At 43.8% G+C, this 14,545-nt stretch overlaps 1 protein-coding gene across 20 annotated transcripts in view; it reads right to left on the bottom strand.

Moving 5' to 3' along the window:
- KIAA1217 (KIAA1217 ortholog) overlaps positions 1-14,545 on the bottom strand; it is a 622,979-nt gene that overhangs the window by 60,914 nt on the left and 547,520 nt on the right. The window contains exons 1-2 of one of the 20 annotated variants that reach the window (XM_073229092.1): positions 6,387-6,554; positions 5,552-5,965 (exon numbers count right to left, since the gene is read on the bottom strand). The exons of the other annotated variants lie outside the window; for them this stretch is intronic. The gene's annotated coding sequence lies outside the window, so the exon portion shown is untranslated. Of the gene's footprint in view, positions 1-5,551; positions 5,966-6,386; positions 6,555-14,545 lie in introns of those variants that run through there. 20 annotated transcript variants of the gene reach the window in all.

Genomic DNA, 14,545 nt, shown 5'->3' on the forward strand with positions numbered 1-14,545 from the left:
GTCAGAGAGGTCACTGCATTTAAAGAGGGAGTGAGGAGGGTCAGAGTCAGTACAGGAAATGTAAGGAGAGAAGCAGGGCTGGGGAGAGAGACTGGGAGATGCCACAGTGATGACTTGGAAGATGGAGGAAGGCGGGCAGCCTGCAGCTGGAAGAGGCAAGGAGATGGATTCTTCCCTCGAGCCTCCAGAGGGAGGGGCTGCTGCCCACACCCTGGTTGGACCTCATGCTGGACTTCTGATCTCCACAGGTAATGAATTTCTGGTGTTTTAAGCCACTAAGCTTGTCATGATTTGTTACAGCAGCTCCGGGAACCACACTCCCCCCATACAGAGCTGAACATTGTAGGGTCTGAGGTAAAAACAGTGCTGTGCTTTAATTTCTGAGGTTGTAGTTTCTTAGGGACACTTAACAAATGTGTGTGTAAGATATCACGAGCACTGAAATTATTTTTTCTAAAACTTGTCCTGGCACATCTCCGAGTAGCAGCCCTGGAGAATAGCTAGTAAGTACCTTTCCCATCTTTTCAAGCCGATACAATCTAGGGACGCAGCCTGAGAGGGAAAGGAGACGTAGAGGCAACTTGGGAGGGAAGTTTCATTGATTTGCTAACGATCTACTTGAGCCTATGGGAAGCCTGCTCCCAGAGGCTAAGAGGAATAACGACGCAGGCAGGAGACAGGAGTGTAATGGGAGGCAAAATACAGTGGGGAGAGCCAGGGGCAGGAGGGACATGGTGGGGAGCGAAATCCTAACAGCAACCCCTGGGGATGCCAGGTGACGGAGGAGGCTGCCGGGATGTCACAGGTTAGCCTAAGCTAGTGCTTCTTACCCAGGGAGCAAAGAATTCTGGGCTGAGTCATTACCACCCAGGTCAAGAGAGTAGGGACCCCCATGGGGACTCCCATTATTCTCCTTGGAAGCAACAGTAACTAAAGAATTACAGAATTCAAGAACCATAGACACAGAGAACAGATTGGTGGCTGCCAGAGGCAGGAGATCCGGGCTGGGTGAAATGGATAAAGGGGGTCAAAAGATATAAATTTGTGGTTATAAAATACATGTCAGGTATGATGTACAATGTGGTGACCGCAGTTCCCTATTATGCTTGAAGGTTGCTAAGAGAGCAGATGTTAAAGGATCTCATCACAAGAAAAAAACTGTAACTGTGTGGTGATGGCTGTTAACTAGGCTCATTGAGGTTATTCATAAATAGTGAATCAATATGTTGTACATCTAAAACTAATATGTCATCATATCTCAATTTATAAAAATAAGCTAATGGGGAAAGGGGAAACTAATTTGTAACTACCATGTACAGCAAAGGGCAGAATAAAAAATACAGATTTATTCAGGATATGAATATTTGATACTTTCTGTTTTGGTCATACCCCAGAGGGTGATGCTGAGATTGTCCAGATGGCCCTGAGGGAAGGGATGGGCAGCTGCGGTTCCCCCCAAGCCCAGGCCTCAGGTTCTATTTGTGCTCATTCCCACATTCTCATCTAGACTTCTGGAAATGTGACAGACAAGCAGGGCATAACTTTTTGTGGGGTGGATGAGGCAGAGGTATGAGAACAGAGGGGAGAAAAGCACAGCTAACAAGATAAGGTTGAAAATGAAACACAGTCTGGAGTACTACTGAATTCTCATCTTGTAAATCCATTGATTTGGTAAACAATATTTATCAAGCCCTTGCTAAGAACCAGGCATTATTCTAGGACACTGCTCCAAGGAAGCCCCCAGGTTCCTGGCCTTGAGAGGACACATTCTTGCGTACATCTCTTAGGTGAGCACACAGGGGAAGAGCAGGCAGGATCCCACAGCTTCCTTATCTTGTCTCTGGAAGGATAGGGCAGTACAGAATCCCTGCCCTGGGAGTTTTACATATTATGGTGGATTTCATAATAGACATGATCAATAAAAGATGCAAGCAAGGTGCATATAGGGGCCCCTTGAGGGTACATGACCTGAACACCACTGCTGGTTCCTCGGCCCCGTTGGGGGGTAGGGGTCCCAGAAGATGCAGGCTCCTCACTCATAATTACAATTTTATCTCAACTACCTCCCCTCCCCAGCACACACACACACACACACACACACACACACACACACACACACACACCACAACCACCACCATCACCACCAACACCATCACCACCACCATCACCACCAACACCACCGCCACCATAATAGGCTAGTTTCTTCTCCCACTCTACACCCAACTTGGGTGTCTGCACCTTATCTTGTTAGCTGTGCTTTTCTCCCCTCTGTTCTCATACCTCTGCCTCATCCACCCCACAAAAAGTTATGCCCTCCTTGTCTGTCACATTTCCAGAAGTCCAGATGAGAATGTAGGAATGAGCACAAATAGAACCTGAGGCATGGGCTTGGGGTACCGCGGCTGCCCATCCCTTACCTCAGGGCCTGGGGCTCTCTCCCTACTTCCTAGGCCCTGTGGATCCAAACCAAGGCCAAGTCAGGCCCATGAGTGCCTGCTCCGCGTGGCCTGGCCCTGACACTCCAGCCCAGGTGGTCCTCTCTGCTTGCTCACTGGACACCCACATGGCTCCGGTGCTCAGAGCCTTGGACCAGGAGGGCATTCCCGAGGTCACTATGTGATAACATATCCAATTCTTATTCCAGAATGGCTGGAGCAACCATTTGATAGAAATTTTGCAGCAGGTCAACACAGATTCTTTATAAATGCCTCTTCCATCATTCGATCTTCCACCAGGCAGGGCTCAATGAAAAGAAAGGTCTGGCTCAGGGGTAATAAACAGAGCAGAGCTTCACAGGTCATTAAATAGAAGAGGGACTGGCTCAGCCAGCAGTATATATCTGGTTGAATTTCTCATGTAATTGGAACACACAGTGTAAAAATCAACCCAAATGTACATAAAGATAAATTCATCATATTGCTCACGCATGCCACTGTATGTAAAGCATCACATAGTGCTCTAGGTGAATCAGGTGCAACAAATGGGAGGTGCTATTGTCATTATTGCCATTCATTTTAAAAAAAAGGAGTTTACATTTCTAGAACCCACTTAGGATGAACAATAATCCTAACTGGGTTAATCACTAGACTCTGCTCTTTCCCTTCTTTTCAGATTACATCTTGAGTTGGAGGATCCTAAGCTCAATTAACACAGATCAAAGCCCTCCACTCTTTTCTGGCAAGAGAAATAAAAAGAGATATCAAGATTCCAAGGAGTACAGAACAGTCTAGAAGTCTAGAGAATATCAATGAAGGGAAAATGTAAAATTAACTTTAATTAATGAAATGTTGAGTAGATTTCTTTTAAAAGAACAGAGGTGTCTGAATAGGTGTTTCCAAAACACATTTGGTGATGTGAAAAGAAATGGTTAGGATGTACATTATATAACTAGCTTTTAAAATGAAACATGCAAAACCTCATTAGAAAAAAATCTCATTAGACCTGATTCTTGAGGTCAGGTGTAGATAAATTCAGAAAGAAATGTAACAATTAACAATAATTCTGATATGCCATGCATTCAGGTGGGGAATGTGGGTGATAGTCAAAATATTTAACAAAGTAGCCAGTACTGCCTGGGTACCAACCACTCTGAACGTGACCTCAGCCCATGAGGATGGGCCCTCACCATGAGCCATCAGCATCATGTACCTGAAGGTAATGCTGTTTATCAGCCCTGCCTTGTCCTCTTCCAAATAATCTTGCCCTCACCCTACAGGGGCACTGCCAGAATCACATTCCATCTGAGTTATCCACAGTGGGGGTGGGGGTGGGGACAAAACACTCAGCTCCAACAGAACAGGTAATCTAAGGTTGAGCATCTCCATCAATGTGGGTAGCATTGAAGTTGGAAGCCTTTGGTAGAATTCTTACATTAGTTTGCCAGGTTATGACTGAGTTTCCAGAACTGACTTTTCAAAAGAATCCTGATCATTTCATCCTCAGCTTTACGGAGAGCCCAAGCACAGAATGACACCGAGTTCCCATTGCACTGGGGGAAAATGTTTTAAACCTACAACTAGAATGGACCCTTAAAATTGGGTACTTAGGGTTCACACACTCAAGGAGACACATTCACCAGAGCAACTCACTCTGAGGAGGCGGAAGGCTGGGGAGAAGGGAAGAGAGACTCCTTCCGGTATTCTGTGTGATCAGATAAGGAGACAACTTGTTATTCCAACAGAAAGAGGACTTCATGCACTCTGGGTGGTACTCATTGTCTGACTGAACCAGGATGATGAGGAAGATTCTATAATTCATAGTTTAAAAGAATCCTGGCCATTTATTAGAGTGTTCTTTCCATGGAGGTATCTTCCTAGAATTAGGCACCTACACGGTTTTGTTCTGTTTTTTTTAATTTTGGTATCATTAATATACAACTATATAAGCAACATTGTGGTTACTAGATTCCCCCCATTATCAAGTCCCCACTGTTTTGTTTTTTAACCATACTTTGCCTGATGAGTAAAGAAACAGCATTAAATAATCTGGGTTTTTCATACATCAGTACTCAAAGACTTTTAGGAGAAAATTATATTAAACTTCAAATGTAAAATAAATAAGCAACACACACACTTGTTGTTCACCTTAATAAATCTGAGTCTCTTTATTCTCCCACCAACCTCTCCGATATCACTAATTCTTCTCTACATCTCATTTCTCAGTAAGTTAACGTATCTGGGTATATCACTGACGATTTCGCCCCAGAAGATGTCAACCCTACTGTCTTTTTGTGAGCTTTAAAGGATCTCATTGGACAGCAAGAAAGAGATGACCTAAACTCAGAAAGAGAGGTCCCTTTAACACCGTGCCAGACTACAGCATGATTTGCCTGCACCTCGATCCAGACAAAGAAAATGTCCCTTAATCTACACTAGATACCTTGGCAATGTATGAACCACACTGTTCTTCCTTATTCATGTACTTGGTTGGGCATTGCCTCTCCTCCCATTATTTCCCAAACCACTGCTGACTCTCAGTTGAGTCCTTCCAGTTCTCATAAACAGCATGGTCTCTTCCGGAGCCTCAGCACTGTGGCCCTGGCTGACGGGCTGCTGTCCTTTCCCACAGCAGCAGCTCAAAGAGGTGTTTGCCCATACTTTCTCAAGACCAGAAAAAATCTGGGGTGGTTTCAAGCTAATTATCTGAAATTTGAGTTAGGAATCCTAGCATATATGTATATTTCAGTTTCCAAAACACAGTAAGTTAAATCAAATATGGCTTACTTAGAAGGTTCTTGAATGTAAGATAAGAAGGGGAAAAAATCTTTAAATTGTTTCTGGAAAAAATCTAGCATGAAAAAGTGTTTACTTCAAATCATTTTGGGCAACTGTCTCATGTAATCATGTCTCTGTGTGGAACATTTAAAATATATATATATATTCTTTGAGGAAATGGAATTTTATGTACAGTTTATTGTATTTCAAACCCCACCCTTTCCAGTTTAGGATTTGTAAACAAACCATTCAATCACACCGCACAATGAAGTAACCAGACACAACTGAAAAGGATTCTTCTGAGGCTCTTTCATCCCAGAAGAATTAAAGCCACTTACTTTTTCTTAAAGAAATCACCTGTGTGACTAACGCCGTGAAAAAGCACATTGGCTTAGCTCCCGATTACACGATTCCTTTGTTTGCTGGCTTCATCTTAATCCTCAGATCCACACGTGGATATCTGAGACAGCTTTCTCTTCAGAAAAGAAATCACCAAGTCCACTGATTCCAAATTGTTCTCCAGCTTTACAACCTGTGAAGACCATTCCGTTTTACCCAGTCTTCTGAGTGAAGCTGTCACCGGCATGGATCAAAAGTAGTCCTCCCACGATAAGCCAATTTCTCCTCCCCTTGGAAATTAGTCACTGAATAACCTCAGCCTACATCCAACCACAGGCTACTGCTCGGGTGAGTCAGCCCGTAACAACTGCTTACATGGAAAACACACACCAACGATGAACGAACTCGGAGGCCTAGGTAAACAGGTTAACAATGAAAGAACTATGATGAATTTGATTTTACCAAGGCAAACAGACCATTAGAACAAACAAACAGTCAGCCACGACAGAACGAACCCACTTTTCCAACCCAACATGCTAATTAATTATCCCCAGGGCCAACTCTCAGATGGGTGCTCTAGTGAGGAGACTCATATAGACAAGCACCCAACACCCATTCTTCTACCAGACTTTCAAATCTGTGGATTGGCAATTGAAAGAAACACAAGCCTCTTCCCTTGGCTTAAAAAAACCGCAGGGGAAACATGAGAGTGATTAAGGGAGGCTGTCTATTAATTAACTAGCCTGGTTTTACCAAGGTGAACTTTGGGAAGCAGCCATTAATCAGTCTTACGCAGCACCAGGCAAGCAGCTGCAATCATTCTGGAAGACATACCTGAAAGGAGAGAGGGAAACATAGAGGGCCAGTCAATGTCCAGCAAAGAGGATTCCAGAAAGGAAACCTGAGCCTATCTGCTCCTCCCTGCACAAGACAGAGGAGGAGAAGGCCAGGGCAGTCTCCAGAGACCCCCTTAGGCAACGGAGGTCAACGCAGCCTTCTCTTCCAGGCCAACAGGGACAAGGAGGTGTGTGGTTCCAGCAAGAAGTGACTTGTGCAATGCTCAGGAGAGGACAGGTATTAACGCGTCGCTAACGAAAGGTGAGGTAGAAAGAAGGTATTTCCTTAGCTGGCAGGTAGGCTGTTTGTAATCACATTCACCCTTATGTTTTCTGAGCCCTCAGGGACTGGGTAGAACAGAAAACAATCCAAGTGGGAATCGGCGAACAGCAACTCAAACTGTCGCTGGCCTCCCGCCACACCCCACGACCATGCTCCGGGCAGCCTGTGCATTTTTTCAAACATTTTAGGGCTTTTTGAGGCTGTTCTTGCTGACCAAAAGAATTCAGTGACGTCTCTTAAGTTCAAATACAGTCAGGGCTGCAGGCTGTCTAAAAAAGCTATTTACTGCCATCAAAACGCTTTGTGGTTATTAAATGAGGGAGACAACGGGGCACATGATGTTGCCACCCTCCAAAAGACATCTCGTTGGAAACAGTATTTGGATGAAGTGGTTGTAATAGATGCTGCCTAAGAGGTCAGAAAAGAGAAGGAATGCGAAAACCCATGCTTGGACTTTAATCTAATCAGCAGGAGTTTGCGCTTCCCATGCTCCAGGGTGAAGTGACACTACCAGCTCTTGATATAGCATCTGCTGTACACTTGGCAGGTTTTGTTTCTTCAGTCAAACATATGCTTTCCAGGAAGGTGGATGTGGGGGTCTCCCCTGTCTGATGAAGCCATGATTCTGCCCCAACCATGTCCCCAAAGACTCTGTTTTACGGCAGGAGACGCCCTAACACCAAGGCTCGTGTACTAACTCACCTGCTGTTCACGCATGCTGGGCTGCTCATAAGAGGGACTGGAGGTGCTGTGCCAGGGCCAGGCCATCTCCCAGGAAACAGAAGCCCTGAACGCTCTCTGTTTGGTTAAGGGAATCATGCCAGACCCAACCCACGAGTCCATGTCAGCTGCTTTAGAGACAGGCAGCTCCTTTGGACCCTGTGGCCATGCATGTCAGATGAGAGGACACAAGACGAGAGGGGGTCTGTCTTACCTCGCCCATCTCTTCCTTCCTGCCCTGCTCAGAGCAACTCCCTTTCACTTTCAAAATGCTTCAGGGCTCTGTCTGGGGAGTCCACGCATGGCTTCGTCATTACTAGAGCTGTGTGTAATTCACCGTCAGGACTTTGAAAACTGGCCTAATCCTGCTGTGAATCAGGATGAGTTAATACTCTCCAGGAAGAAGCTTGCAGCTCACCAGAGAGAGAGGGCGTTCAGTATCCTTGGGCCCTGGAGGGCCGGCTGAGGGAGCAGGCAAGCCAACCTCCTAAACTGCAATCTGTGCCGTCTAGGACTCGGCTTCACCTGGGAATGGATGTTCTCCAGAGAACAGCTTATTCTCTGTGGCTAGCTCACCACACAGTCTGGTTCAGCCGGCATGCAGCTGACCACTGAGATATCATGCTCCGGTTTCTTCCTCAGCATGACCTACCTTGGGATGCTTTGTGAAACTGCTCTTCCCAGCAATGTATGCTATCCTACTATCCCTGTCTTCCCTTTTTCTTTCGTTGGCTGGCACGCTAAGCAAATTGGAAGCCATTTATTTCATTTGAGTTAGTATTAGGAAAGGACACGCTAGTAAATATTCAACATTACCTCAACGGGAAATAATTTTTATGCTCTGGTAAGGCGAGCAGTCTTGTGAAATTTATTTCCATTTCCCCTTTCTTATTCATTTTTTAATTGGCTTTTAAAAAATTACATATGCTAAAAGAAAAAATCGAAAATGTACTTATAAACAGGAAGATGCTACTGTGAAGAGAAGTGGATATGATATTGGAAAGACTGCAGATTCATCTCATGCTGTTAAAATTGGAAAGATGGTCATTTGTGAAGTCTTAGCTAACCTATTAATGTTTCATTTGATCATAAATGGAATGTTTCCCAGACATGAAACAGACTGTTGCCAAAATTATTTAATTCTCAGGAAAGAGATGATCCAGTCAGTGGTGGGCTTATGGCTATATTTAAGATGAGTGTTATTCCCACAAATATTTTGACACAGAAAACTTTGCTGAGCTTTCCAGTATGAGACTTAGCACTGTGCCCAGTGGTGATTAAAGATCTCAGTCTGGGTCAGAATGGAGAGGTAATGTTAAATATACCATTTAACTTTCAAGCCACTATCAGTAACTGTGAGGAGCTGCATGACAGATAAAAGAAATAATGTTCTCCTCTCACTGATAATCTTCTGCAGGACACTCCTACATTATTTAGGCCAAGGACAACCTCCTTTTGTGCCTAAAATAGTTACAGTTTGTAAAATGGTATCTTCTTTCAACCACTTGTAACAGTGCAAACAACCCCTCATAGGCTGTCTCCATTTCTGCACACACACCCATGTCCTGGATGGACAATATTCCTTCATGCATGACTCCTTTTTGGTGCTTCTAGATTTGTTTCTAGTAGTAATCTCTGTCACCCACATGCAACTTTTCAGTGCCTTAGACTGTATTTGTCCTTTCATGACATTTCTTTGAACTCCCATTTAACTTGTCAGTGCACACTCTACAAAATATAATACATTGCTTTATTTGTTTATAACAACTCTTAATCTACAGAGGATTTAGATGTTCACACACACACACACACACACACACACACACACACACACACACACACACGATAATCGTCTGGCAGTTTGCAGTTCACACAGTGTTTTCAGTGTGATTTTATTTCATAGGCTTCAGACCTCCCCAAAGGACACAGGCCAGGTGTTACCATCCCCACTGGAGGGGTCAGGAAACAGGAAGAGTAAGGAGTTAGGATCCTTGCCCACCTTTGCACAGTCACTAAGTACTGAAATGGCAAGATTGTGCGACCTCAGCCTTGCCACTGTGTCCCGACTCCCTTGAGTGCTGAAGCTGACATCCTGTGTCCAGGACACCATGAGCTGCTCTGAGGTGAGTCATGCTCTCAGAGCTTTCCTGCAGGGGCTATGGAGGGTTTACCTGTTAGTTTTGATCTTCAGAGTGTTGACCTTCAGTGATAGCTGGGACATCTTGGTGAGCTTAGGACTGAATTATCCAAATACTCTCTTGATTACTGTTAGGTTTCAACTACTTGCCTCAAAATTAGTTATGTACATGTTATGCTTATATATATTATACTTACATGTACTTTTATACTCTGCATCAGTAATTCATTATTACTATATAGATATCACTACATCCCTATATGTATATAAATACATATATATATACATGTATATACATACATACGTTTTCATTAGTCACAGAAAACTATAACTATTTTAGGCACAGAGGAGGTTGTCCTTGGCCTAAATAATGCAGGAGAATCCTGCAGAAGATTTTCAGTGAGAGGAGAACATTTTTCTTTTATCTGCCATGCAGCTCCTCACAGTTACTGATTGTCGCTTGGAAGTTAAATGGTATATTTAACATTACCTCTTCATTCTGACCCAGACTGAGATCTTTAATCACCACTGGGCATAGTACTAAGTCAGCCAGGAATAAAATAGCTGGATCTCATCTGATTGACACTCCTTACCATCACGACCTATGTCCTGCTACTGGGTGACATGCCTAGGGATCACCCTTCTCAGAGACACATGAATCACCAACAGAGGCACTACGACTGTCAGTGTGCCCTGGCCCCTCTGACCTGTCATTAGGGAAACTGATCAAGTTGATTATGTCATAAGGAAACAAAGTGGATACAACAACATATGGCTTTAGGATGATTACAACACTGTAAGAATTAAAGAAAAAGAATTTAGGTTGAGGTTATAACCTGTCCTCAACCTATCTCAACTCAACAGCAAATTGAGGATGATCTGTATAGAACTTATGCTCCACAGCTGCAGCTTAAAGGACAGATACTTTTCAGAAACTGTTGGAGAAAATGGTGGCCAATAAAATGATGAATGGCAGATGCCAAGCTGGAAAACAAAGGGTCTCTTACTCTTGGTCCACTACCATCCTCTCACATCTGGGGTTTCCGTTTCTTGGCCTTATGCAGTCTCAGCTTCCTCCCACCAAGTGGTCCTGGAGGATCCAACCCCCTTGAGCCTGCTCCATGGTCCCCTGCACCTCTTTTCCTTTCTTCACAGCATCCCTGTGGATCTGGGTTTTATTCATGGCCTCTCTAGTAGAATCATCCCATCACCTGTGTTCTGCTGTTTTCATATTGATCAGACTAAGAAATGTGTTGGTTCTATTACCAAGTAATGGAACAAACACACAACACAAGGTGAACTATGTCAGCAGAGCCCATTTGAAAGGGGATTTTATGGATTGCTTCAGATAAAGGGCTTTTTAGTGGTGCCATTATTTTGATCCTCAGCTGAACAATATTAGCCGATGTGTCAGAAAAAGCTAGGGTTGTGTGAGGGAAGAGCCCCAGAGGAGAATGTTGAAGGACAAAAGTTCACAAATCCACCAAGCTCCATTCTCCCTCAAAATAAGCATGAAAAATCAGTGATGGAAATCCAGATCAAAACATTCCTTGAGTCAATTCTTCTGGGTTCAAAGAGCTACGTACTCTCCTCTTACCAGCAACCTTCAAAACCAAAAGAAGCGCCATCGGATTCCAGGCATATTGTTCCTAATTCTCATTAGTTATAAAAGAATCTAAAAGGTTCTGGGGCTTCTCGATTAAATGAATAAACATGTGAACATCCATGTGTTTTCCTGAGGCTTGGGTGGAGTTTGTGGCAGAGAACACATAGCACCTGCTAGTCTGGACCAGGCCAGTGGCCTGGAATGACCCCCTTTGGGGTGTCTTGCAGTGGTCAGTACACATAGCAGGGAAAGAAACACTGAACAGGGAGGCATGCGCTCTCCCTTCTGATCCAGGTGTTAACATCAGGGTCTTCATCACAAGCAAGAGTCTGATCTAACTATCTACAAGGCCCATTCCAACTATGACGGTCTGTGGATTACTACATAGACAAGATGCAGGGATAAGGCTAATGAGGGCGAAAGGATCTTTAAGACATAATTCCTACCTTTGAAGAGCTTGCATTCCAGTAGGGAAAATGTAGCATGTACATGAATACTCACAATGAGACAAAGGGAGAATTGGGAAGTGTCAAATGAGTGTGATAGACAAATACTCCTGGAATCTATAGAAGAGTAAGGTTCTGCTGTCTGGGATAGCTGAGGAGGTGAGATTTAAATGAATCTATAAATGATGAGAGAATTTCAGTAGGTAAGAGAAAGGTTCTTGAAGAAAGGCATGGGTAGGGAGATAAGAGATGGGGAATGCCAGGTACACTGGGGGAATAAGTAGGTCTCTGACTCAACCAACAGATTATTGTAGGTCAATGGTTCTCTAACTCCAGTATACATCAGAATTACCTGGAGTACTGGCTAAAACACAGATTAATGAGTCCTGCTTCCATATTTAGCAGGTTTGGAGTTGGGCCTGAGAATGTGTATTTCTAAAACATCCCCAGATAATGATGACCTGTTGGTCTGGGGACCACTCTTTGAGAACCACTGCTCTAGGGAGTAGAGGAAAGTGGTAAGCTCACATAAAAATCTTCATTCCACTGCAGGCTTGGTAAAATCCTAATTCAGAAGGCTGACCCTATTAGCCTGGGTTGTAATCATAATAACCTACAATTTCTCTATCAGTAAATATTTTCAACTACATCTGACAGGAGAAGATAGAAATACAGAGAAGGAACTAATATTCTTGGAGACTTCCTATTTACCAAGTGCTTTCCAGAATTATCTCATATAATTCCCAGCAGATTCCCATTAGAGAAATGCTATAATTCTCATTTTACAGACCAGGAGCCAGAGCCCAGAGACTTCAAGCACCTACCCAAAGTCAATAACAGGGCCAGGGTCTATGAAGTGCGGAACAATCTTGCACACTAGTATTAAGAAATCAGTGTAGAGGCCTGACCTTCTCTGAATACTCTTCAAAGGAAACAGTGATTCCAGGATTACTATGATCAGTATTATTTCCATCTAAAATCAAGACCAGAAATACCTGAACAAAGTATTTTGTATGAATCTTCCAAGAGCCCCAAGAGAAGAGTAACATACCAAACCATACTCCTGTTATCTACAAATGTGGGAAGGACCGCCGTCCTAGCCGTGACTCCAGGATATCCATGAGCCGCACAAGAGCTCTCCATTTCAAAGGAATACCTTTGTGTTTTCAGTTCAAATATCAAGTCAGCCAGCCAGCAAGCCAGTGGACACAGCTCAGAAATCTGAGATGGTCAGAAAAACCACTGCTTCTCCTTATTTGGATAAATGACAGCCTCAAAGACAACCAGTTTGGGAGCCGTGCATACCAGGAGGCTCTCCCTGCCCACCAGGCCTTGCTCTGCTCAGGCAGCTGCGGGAGCAGCCGGTCATGGGCGGAGGCTGCTTCCCCACCAGTTCTGACACTGTTCAGAGACTCCTCCTCAGAGAGATCTGCATCCCTGTGTCCCAGCGACCCACTGCCAGGCCTCTGAGGACTCCTCTGCACGCATGAAGCCCTGCACTCCTGGCTGGAAACAAAACAGACAGCTACTGACTGCGGGACTCCATGTAAAGAAGTCATACTCCCTATGACACAATGCCACATCAGGCGAGGGGGCAGACATCGTCTAGTTGTCTCAACAAACACTGACCCCTGAAAACTCTGCCGCACAGGAGGTGAAGCATGGGAAGGAAGTGCTGTGTAATCTGTGATTTGTCTGTGCAAGTTCATGGTTAGTAGTGAGAGCTTTCAACTCACTTCAAAGAGAAACAGGTTCCAGGCTGACCCTCCAGTCTTTTTTCCTCTGTCCTTTGTATTATCTTTTCTAGTACTTTCCTTCCCTTATTTAAAAAGCAACCCTGGGACCAAATTTCTTCCAGAGAGGAGAGGAAGCCATGGGTCCATAAACAGATAAAAGGAGTTTCATAAAATTAGGGCAGGAAGACACTGGTTTGATTCTGATGACCCTTGACTCTCAACTTCTTCAATGTATCTGAGTCTACAAATCAGTTGCCAATTTTTTTTTATAAAGGTTTAATCATCCTCTTCTATCAGGACTTCTCCCCACAATGATGCCCAAGGAAGGCAGTGGGGTGCAGGGGAAGGAGCTCTGGATAATGAAGGACAAGACTTGGTTTCTCCTCCTGATGATCAACTTGGCTATAGCCCCACGGCCATGACCGTGGTCCTACCGTGGACCTTTTCTGAGCTGCTGGTTCTGCACTAAGTTGGGTCAGGAACACCTTCTGCACTTACCCTCCTGGTGCTGTGAACATGAATGGAGCTAAATTACTCTTATGTGACTTTGCATGCAGAAAAGTGATTGACATGGGTTATTATTAAAATCACCAATAAGCAAGCATGAGCTCAGTCAAAGGAAAAGAATGGAAATGCCCACTTTAATATATTAATAGGAGGATGAAAAGAACATACTCTCTTCTTGAGATACCAGAGTGCATGAAAAAATAGAGATTCTCAATGTTGGAACACCATGCATTATTATATTCCAAAGGCAGCATCTTTGAGAAAAAAGTCCAATTGTATGTTAGGGACTCACGTTCAAGAAGGTGAAAATCAGGTTCCTCATTCCCATTTGCAAGTTAATTGGTGATTCTGAACCCAGATCAGACTTCTCATCCACTTTATGCTGGATGACAAGTAGATTCACATATCCATTATTTGTAAGAATGATGAGATGGGCGATAGCCCACACTCTGCTTTCTACCCTTCTCTTTCCCTTCCCACCTTATCAAGCAGGATAATCCCTGTCATTACTTGCTTGTGGCCAGAAGAAAAGTTTGATTAGTGAGGAAAGGTTGAACCAATTAGCTAAAGACAAGTTTTGCGATGCTCACAGGATTTTAACTATTGTCAATGAATCTTGTCCTACTTTAGTATTAAAAACAGGAATCTCTGTGCTTTAGGGTAGTTCTTGATAGGAAAACATTTATCTCGTGATATTGCTCAAAAAACAATTTTTGGTGGTT

Source organism: Manis javanica, chromosome 2 (genome assembly GCF_040802235.1).
Source record: "Manis javanica isolate MJ-LG chromosome 2, MJ_LKY, whole genome shotgun sequence".
NCBI classification, from domain to species: domain Eukaryota; kingdom Metazoa; phylum Chordata; class Mammalia; order Pholidota; family Manidae; genus Manis; species Manis javanica.